The sequence below is a fragment of the Triticum dicoccoides genome, chromosome 3A, assembly GCF_002162155.2.
Source record: "Triticum dicoccoides isolate Atlit2015 ecotype Zavitan chromosome 3A, WEW_v2.0, whole genome shotgun sequence".
In the NCBI taxonomy this organism is placed as follows: domain Eukaryota; kingdom Viridiplantae; phylum Streptophyta; class Magnoliopsida; order Poales; family Poaceae; genus Triticum; species Triticum dicoccoides.
Window position 1 is genome coordinate 639,908,811 of NC_041384.1, and position 8,897 is coordinate 639,917,707.

Consider the following 8,897-nt stretch of genomic DNA (forward strand, 5'->3'; position numbering starts at 1 on the left):
GACTCAGGAGCTCTTACTGGCTCTCCAGCCCTCACCCCCGGCCTTGCCATGGCACCACGACCTGGCATACCAGCGGCGGCTGAGCTTGCTCGAGGGCCGAGACCTGAGGATGCAGAGCACATAAGAGAGCGTGGAAAAGAGGTGGAGGCTCGCACGGGCCTGACCTGGCTGCGCTACGACCGCCGACGCACGAGTCTGGTGCATCACAAGGAACCGACTCTGGACTGCCAAGATAAGTTTCGTGCCCGGGTCAACCAATCGCTATGACATAGGATTCTCACTTGCAGCATCCCTGTTGCGGCAATATCGCCTCCCTTTCTTACCTCCCGGTGGCCGCTTGCACGCTAAAGGGGACCTCCTGAGCATCGCGCCTTAGGAGCTCTTACCGGACCTCGGGCTGCTCACCTCCTGGCCTTGACCACGGCATCGCGACCTGGCATACCAGCGACGGCTGCAGCCTACCTGGGGACCGGGACCTGTAAGCGTAGAGCACCAAGCCGTTGCAGGGCTGGAAAGGGGGGACCGAGCCGAAACAGGACATGCGCTCACAAATTTTCGTGAAGAGGGCAATATCAACAAAAGACATTACAGACCCTTTACACGCCCCGTGGGGTTCGTCTAGATTCCTCACAGGGAACAAAATAAGGGAGCTTCTAGGGGTCCTATCTACACGCGCCGGAGCGGCCAACGCCATCATCAACAGTGGGCCTTAGGAGGTCGGCGCCAACCCCATCCAGGTCAGCGACGGCGGCGGCCAGATGGTGCGGCCTTGCTCCGGGCATGGTGAGAGCTCGGGGGCACATAGCTGTCGTCGCTCGTCTTCGGAGTCTCGTAGGGCTCGGGAGAGTCGCTGGACTCCCAAGCGACGCCACTACTGCTGGATGAGCCGCTGGCGAGGTAGGCAGCAGGCCCGGCTCCTGCCGCGGTGCCGTCCAGGCAGCCCTCTTCGGGGCAGCACTCCAAGCAACGGCCTTCCGTGTCGAAGACCTTGAAGAACATCGTGGAGGCGCCGTCGTACTCGAAGTGGATCAGAGGGCACCCTCTGTATGGCAAACCCGGGCGACCTCACCCCAGCCATGGGTCATGAAGATCTTGCCCGGGGAGACAACTTCAACCTCCACTCCAGTCGCCAGGGCGTCGCAGTCGGCGTGCTACAGCCAAAGCTCGAGGGGCCCCCTCGGCGGCATCTCGGTGGAGAAGAATTGCGGGAAGCGGATCCAGGTGCGCGGAGGCATCACCGCCCACATCATGAGTTCGCGTGAGGAGTCCGCGGCATGGGCTCCTAGGGCGACGACGTGTGTCGCCACGGCGCATCGACCATGACTGCGGCGTGGGCGGCGCCGCCCACTGCCTCTTCCTCCAGAGCCCTCGGCTTGGGCATACAGAGGTAGCAGATACCCGGGAGGTGGCCGCTCGCACCAAGGCCTTGTCACCTCCAGCCCCCCGGCTGCGTCACGACAGTGGACTAGCCTTTTCTTTGGTGGAAGTGGCCCGGGCTCGTCGCGAGGGGTTTTTCCCTTCTTCGCGGCCGAGAACCTTCGAATCGGCACCATGGGAGTCACTACTAGCAATTGAGCAAGGGAGAAGGAATGAGCGGAGCAGGAAGATATGGGCGACGGGGGCTCCGCCCCCTCCTCATTTATATTAGGAGAAGGCTAACCGGCAATCCCCACGATCACAGGTAATGATGGTTTTTCCTTGCATGCAGTAGGGACTCGTCAAGTCGGGCAGTTGCCGAGGCAGCGTGGGGAAGCAGAGACGCCCACGTCCAATCAATTGCCACGCATTGACCAAGGCCACAGGCTGTTGGGGCCCACGACACTCTGCACTTGCCCCTTGGCTTCGCCTCGAAGCCAAGTCCGAGCACGCCTTGGGCCCGGGGGCTACTATCGGTGTTCTGCGAACGGGGGTGCCTAGTCCCGAAATGGAAAATGAATTTAGTTTATGTTTTCAAATAATAATTTCCTTGGAAAGTGTTGGTATGGAGGTCACCCATGGATACAGTTATCCGTCGAAATTGAAAGTATGGTTGAAAAAGGAATGAACTTTATTTTCTATTTGGGAACCGCTTATGATATATCTAGCATGGAAAGTGTTGGGAGCTCTAAGTCATTTTCATTGGTGGGAAAAGCATGCCACTCAAAATATTTTATCTGTATCATTTTTGCTTTGGGCTCTGACACCTCTACAAGTCCCTACTTCCCTCCGCGAAGGGCCTTTCTTTTACTTTATGAAATTTTTATTTTTAATTTGACTCTCCATCTTCTCTTATATTGCACCAACTTGGGGGCACTATGATCATACTTGAGCATCGGGTGTACCTAATATGTGAGTGTGTTTCATGAAAGGATCAATGATTGAGCATGATGGGCTAGGGATAACTTATTTTAGCATTGATATTTTGAAAGACTTGGTTGCTTGTTGGTATGCTTGAGTATTAAAGTCCTCATGTCAAAACTAGACTATTGCTTTGAAACATATAAAAGTCCAAATGTCCATCCTACAAAGAAAAGAATATGACATGACATGTTAGGCAGCATTCCACATCAAAAATTCCATTTTTATCATTTACCTAGTCGAGGATGAGCAGGAATTAAGCTTGGGGATGCTGATATGTCTCCAATGTATCTATAATTTTTGTTGTTCCATGCTATTATATTATCATTCTTGGATGTTTTATAATCATTTTATATCATCTTTTGGTACTGACCTATTGACATGGTGCCAAGTGACAGTTGTTGTTTTTTGCATGTTTTTTACATCGCAGGAAATCAATACCAAATGGAGTCCAAACGTAGTGAAACTTTTTGTGGATTTTTTTGGACCAAAAGACATCTAGTGGGCCGAAGAAGCACCTGGGGGCTACTCTAAGGGGAGCACAACCCACCAGGGCGCACCTGGAGGCCCAGGCGCGCTCTGGTAGGTTGTGCCCACCTCGGGTGCTGTTGGCATTCTGGGAACGGGGGTCCCCAGACTTGCCTGCCTGCGTCCCATGGCGTGGATCCACTAGCGGCCCTGTATGGCCCACCTTCACCAGCAAACCCTTAAGACCCTCGCGAGGGGCCAAGCCTCGCAAGGCGGACGATGCAATACCTCCTTGGGGGCAGCCTCGTCAGGCTGGCTCGCGAGGGGCGAAGAGATCAAGGCAAGGGGAACCTCACAATGTCCCTATGACGTAAGACATGACGACCAAGACCAGGAGGGCGCCAGCGAGCACAGTGTCCTTCTTTCCTCTTTGGTTCTAAAGAGTCAAGCGCAGGCGAGGAGTCCCGAGGCATCAGGCAAAGGTTTCCATATCAGTGCAACGAGACCAAGACCAGCAGGACGGTAGGACAGAGGTCACCGTGGAGCCCAAGACGGCGTCACCACCAGAGCCTTTGGCAGGCGAAGACCGCCTTTAGTCAGGATAGCTTGTGCTAGTTATCCCCCTTCAAACTAGCCGTTGTGGCATCCCTTCCTGCTCAATATTTGGGAAGAGGACCAAGGCCACCACCGTAGTAGGGGACGGATGATTGAGACCATCCTCACCCACACAAGCTCACCAAGCACAAGAACACCTCTCCTCAGGAGGTTGTTCTTCCCTTGTACTGTTCATCCTCAGCCCAAGAGGCAATCCACCACACCACACTGGAGTAGGGTATTACACCACAACGGTGGCCCAAACCAGTATAAATCTTGTGTCCCCTTGTTCTTTGGGTTTGCCGAGCTAGATCGTGAGATCTTGATGCGTGCGAGCTAGAGGGAGGAGAGATCTTCGTGCGCACCCCAGTGTTCGAACCTCAAGGGTTTTGCCGGAACCCGAAATCCGCCAGGTGCCCCCGGACCGCCTCTTTACTCTATAAATACCCCAATATTCCAGATACCCTAGGGGAGTCGACGAATATCAATTTCAGTCGCCGCAAGTTCCAGAACCACCAGATCCAATCTAGACACCGTCACGGAGGGGTTCATCATGTCCATTGGTGCCCCTCCGATGATGCGTGATTAGTCTCTTGTAGACCTACAGGTCCATAGTTAGTAGCTAGATGGCTTCCTCTCTCTCTTTTGATTCTCAATACAATGGTCTCTTGGAGATCCATATGATGTAAGTCTTTTTGCTTGTGTTTGTTGGGATCGGATGAATTTTGAGTTTATGATCAAATCTATCTTTTTATCCATAAAAGTTATTTGAGTCTTCTTGATCTCTTATATGCATGATTGCTTATAGCCTTGTATTTCTTCTCCGATATTTGGGTTTTGTTTGGCCAACTTGATCTATTTATCTTGCAATGGGAAGAGGTGCTTTGTGATGTGTTCGATCTTACGGTGCTTGATCCTAGTGATAGAAAGGGAACCGACAAGTATGTATCGTTGTTGTTAAGGATAACAAGATGGGGTCTATTTCTACATAAATAGATCTTATCTACATCATGTCATCATTCTTATCACATTACTCCGCTTCTCCATGAACTTAATACACTAGATGCATGCTGGATAGCGGTCGATGTGTGGAGTAATAGTAGTAGATGCGGGCAAGAGTCGGCCTACTAATCTTGGATGTGATGCCTATATAATGATCATTGTCTGGACATCATCATGATCATTTGAAGTTCTATCAATTGCCCAACAGTAATTTGCTTACAAACCGTTTGCTATTTTTCTCGAGAGAAGCCACTAGTGAAATCTGTGGCCCCGGGTCTCTTCTTTAATATATTTTCCTTCGCGATCTATTTTTATTTGCTTTTATTTTCAGATCTATTAAACCAAAAATACAAAAATACTTTGCTGCACTTTATTTTAATTTGCTTTTATTCGAGATCTATTTATCCAATCTATCATATTTTTATCCCGTCCACTTGCCAATTTCTGGCGCTGTTACCCGAAAGGGATTGACAACCCCTTTAATATGTTGGGTTGCGAGTATTTGTTATTGGTGTGCAGGTGCCGTTCACGTAGTGTTGCGCAGTTCTCCTAATGGTTCGATAAACTTGGTCTCATCGCTAAGGGAAATACCTACCATTGATGTGCTGCATCATCCCTTCCTCTTTGGGGAAATATCGACATAGTTCAAGCAAGCATCATCGACTTTCTCATAATGATCAATCCATGCTCGATACTTCTTGTACTGGTTCTTTTATGAAGAAGACTATTGAATTCAAATGGGATTTATTGGAAAGAATTAAATGCAACTCTAAAGATTGGGAACTTGACGAAGGTATTGATTCAGGTATAAACCTTAAGTTTGATTATGTTAAATCTTTCATGGATACCAATGCTTTTCGTGAATTTAGCACTAAATATGGACTTGACTCTGAGATAGTGGCTTCTTTCTGTGAATAATTTTCTACTCTTGTTGATCTCCCTAAGGACAAGTGGTTTAGATATCATCCTCCCATTGAAGTGAAAGTAGTAGAACCTATTAGAGTTGAAGAAGAAACTGCTACCTATAATGTTGATCCTGTTATTCCTACTGCTTACATTGAGAAACCACCTTTTCCTGTTAGGATAAAGGATCATGCTAAAGCTTCGGCTGTGGTTCGTAAGAGTTATACTAGAACACCTACACCCCCTGGACAAATTAAAGTTGAACCTAGTATTGCTATGGTTAAAGATCTCTTGGTTGATAATATTGATGGGCATGTTATTTATTTCTGTGATGAAGCTGCTAGAATTGCTAGACCTGATACTAAACATAAACATAGACCTATTGTTGGCATGCTTGTTGTTTCTATTAAAATAGGAGATCATTTGTAAGTGCATCTAGTGCCCCTTAGTGATTTTGGTGTATTGAAGACTTATAGGTTAAGGGACTAATGCGTTTGTGAGTGTACACGGGTCTATAAGTCTATGAGGAGTTTGATATTTACAGAGAAAGTCAACCCCTAAAAATGAAGTTCTTCAACTGAATACTTTGGATTTCTGAAGACTTTCTAAAGACTTTAAAAGTGAAGAAATTGGTGTAACCCTGAAGACTTGGTATTCATACGAGGAACATGAAGCATGAAGACTTTTGTTTTCGTAGTTTCATTTTCTCTTTCTTGAGTCATAGGAAACACAGTACTGTTAAAGTGGGTCGAGGAAATACTAAGGAATTTTTTTTCCATGTGATGCTCAACTCAAAATCCTACACCTACCAATCCCTTCAAGTGAAGCCATTGGAAATCTCATACAGTTCAGTCATATTCTTCATTGACAGAGACGAAGTTCTTCTGGTCTCTGAGGAATTTGTTCTGACTGAGGAGTTAGGAATTTTCCAGTGCGGATTGCCTAAACAGTGAGGAACATGATAGCCCTAAGGAATTTGAACCTCGAATTTCAGATCGTTGTTGTGCTACGCGCCAGCTGTCCCAAAATATCTTATCCACCTAATGGTCATATCATTGAAGGGCATTTATGTCTTATCATGCCGGGCTGCTCCCTAGGCTATAAATAGCCACCCCCTACAACCACTAGCTGGTTGGCTGCTCTGAGAGAAACTGACACTTGTCATTTGAGAGCATCCCATCCTCCAAGGACTTTGAGAGAAAATCATCAAGTGAGGAAAACCCAAAGTGACTGAGCATCACTGAAGAGATTGATCCTGCGTGGATCCGATGCTTGTTACCATTGAAGACTGTGCTTCTTCCAGACGGTTAGGCGTCATGGTCTAGAGCATCCAAGAGGAATTGTGGATCGCCGAGTGACCGAGTTTGTGAAGGTTCGGACGTCCCCTGAAGAATTACCACGAGTGATTGGGCGAGGTCTGTGTGACCTTAGCTCAAGGAGAATACGGTAAGGACTGTGTGTCCGGGACTGTGTGTCCTCTGGTTTAAATACCTAGCCGCTCCAACCAGATTTACAACTGAGACAGCAGTTGGAACTGGTCTACCAAATCATTGTCTTCACCAAGACAACTGGTTCTATTTCCTCAACTCTTTCATTTCCTCATTACTGTGTTGTGTGCTTGTCATATCTATGTTTGAAGACTTCGACTGAAGACTTTCTCAATTTCCTCAGTTCAATTTCTTCAGTCTGTTTGTCTTCCGCCTGTGTTATCTTGTGTTTACGCTTTCAGTGCTCTGTGCTTGTTTTCATTTCATCATGATGACTATGCTTGTCTTCTGTTATGTTTACTTTTGAGTCCTTATTCCGCTGCAAGTAGTTCTTCGCTAAGGAATTTCCTCACCCGCAAACTCCTCAGTGAAGAATTCATAAAAATCGCCTATTCACCCTCCCTCAAGTCGATATAACGCACTTTCAATTGGTATCAAAGCAAGGTACTCCCTTGTTTTGTGTGATTTTGGTTTAACCGCCTGGAGTTTTAGTTATGTCGACCACAGGAATGAAGAAAGTGGCATGCCCCATCTTTGACGGTCACAAGTATCCCAAGTGGAAGGCAATGATGAAGAAGCTCCACATGGCAATGAACAGCGAACTGCGGACCGTCACTGAGATTGGTCTTACCGATCTGTGCAAGACGGCGGAAGATGATGACATTCACAAGTACACTCTTCTCAACCTCACGGCAAAGGACGTCGTCTGCTCTTGTCTGTCTTAGAATCAGTTCAGGAACATCATGCATCTCGATCATGCGAAGCTTATCTGGGACCGTCTCTCTGAGGTCTATGAAGGTCATCGAACCCGTCATCATCCTTGGTTTGAGGACATCAAGGAATCTCTCAAAGCAATGACATTCGAACCAGAATCATCATCCTCTTCATCATGCCTTATGGCAAAAAGTACTGAGGTAACTGAATGCTACCTATCCGAGTCAAGTGATGATGAATCTGGTGATGAATTTCGACCCAGCTATGTCAAACTTGCTTCCCTTGCCACTAAACAACAAAGAGCTTTGGAAAATGTTCAATACATGCTGAATAAGAGCGATGATATGTTGGGTGAAGAAATGGATCAGTCAAAAGCTTTGGCTGAAAGTCTTCAGAGACTTCATACTAAGTATGACACCCTTCAAGATCAACATAACACTCTCTTATCTGATCATGAGAAGCTTTCTTATGAATTTCTTCAAAGAAAGCAAGATCTTGAGAAGCTAAGAGTGAGTTATGAAGATCTTCAGAAGGAGCGTGATTCATTACTTGCTCAACAAATCAGCGCTTCTCAAGAAGAATTTGTTCCTCCATGTTTGAAATGCATTGAACGTGAATCTGCTAATTCTTCACCTGAATGTTCAAATGCTTCTAATGTTACAAACTCTTCACCTGCCTCTACTATCACTAATTCCTCATCTGAGGACCTTGCTAGTATCACTGACGATACAGGGCTGAAGGAATTGTACATGACAGGCATGTACAAAATCCTCCAAAGGCATCAGACTCTTTGTGATGTGCTTAAAAAGCAGATCCTGAACAGGAACCCTAGGAAAGAGGGTACTGACTTTGAGAGGAAACTCAACGCTGATGGTACATATTGGAGGCCCAGTATCATTTTGTTGTGGTTATGGAAGCTGAAAATTCCAAAGTCTTTGAAGGATTTAGGAGAGGAGACTTGTATATTGTTGATTTCTCTACAGGACCGCAACCAGCCATGTGCCTACTTGCAAAAGCTTCAGAAGGCTGGCTATGGCATCGACGACTTGGTCATGCAGGCATGAGGAATTTGCACACGCTTGCGAAGAAGAAGCATGTCATTGGCATTGAGAATGTCAAATTCCTCGAGGATCACTTATGCGGAGCCTGTGAAGCTGGGAAGATGATCAAGGCCAAGCATCGAGCGAAGACTATCATGACCACTACTCGTCCATTTGAATTGCTTCATATGGATCTCTTCGGTCCTAACCATTATTCTGCTGTTTCAAATGATGCATCTCAATATGGCTTTGTTATTGTTGATAATTACTCTCGATACACATGGGTACACATTGTTACTTACAAACATGAAGTGCAGGAAGTCTTCAAACGATCAAGCACATCAGAAGTGAC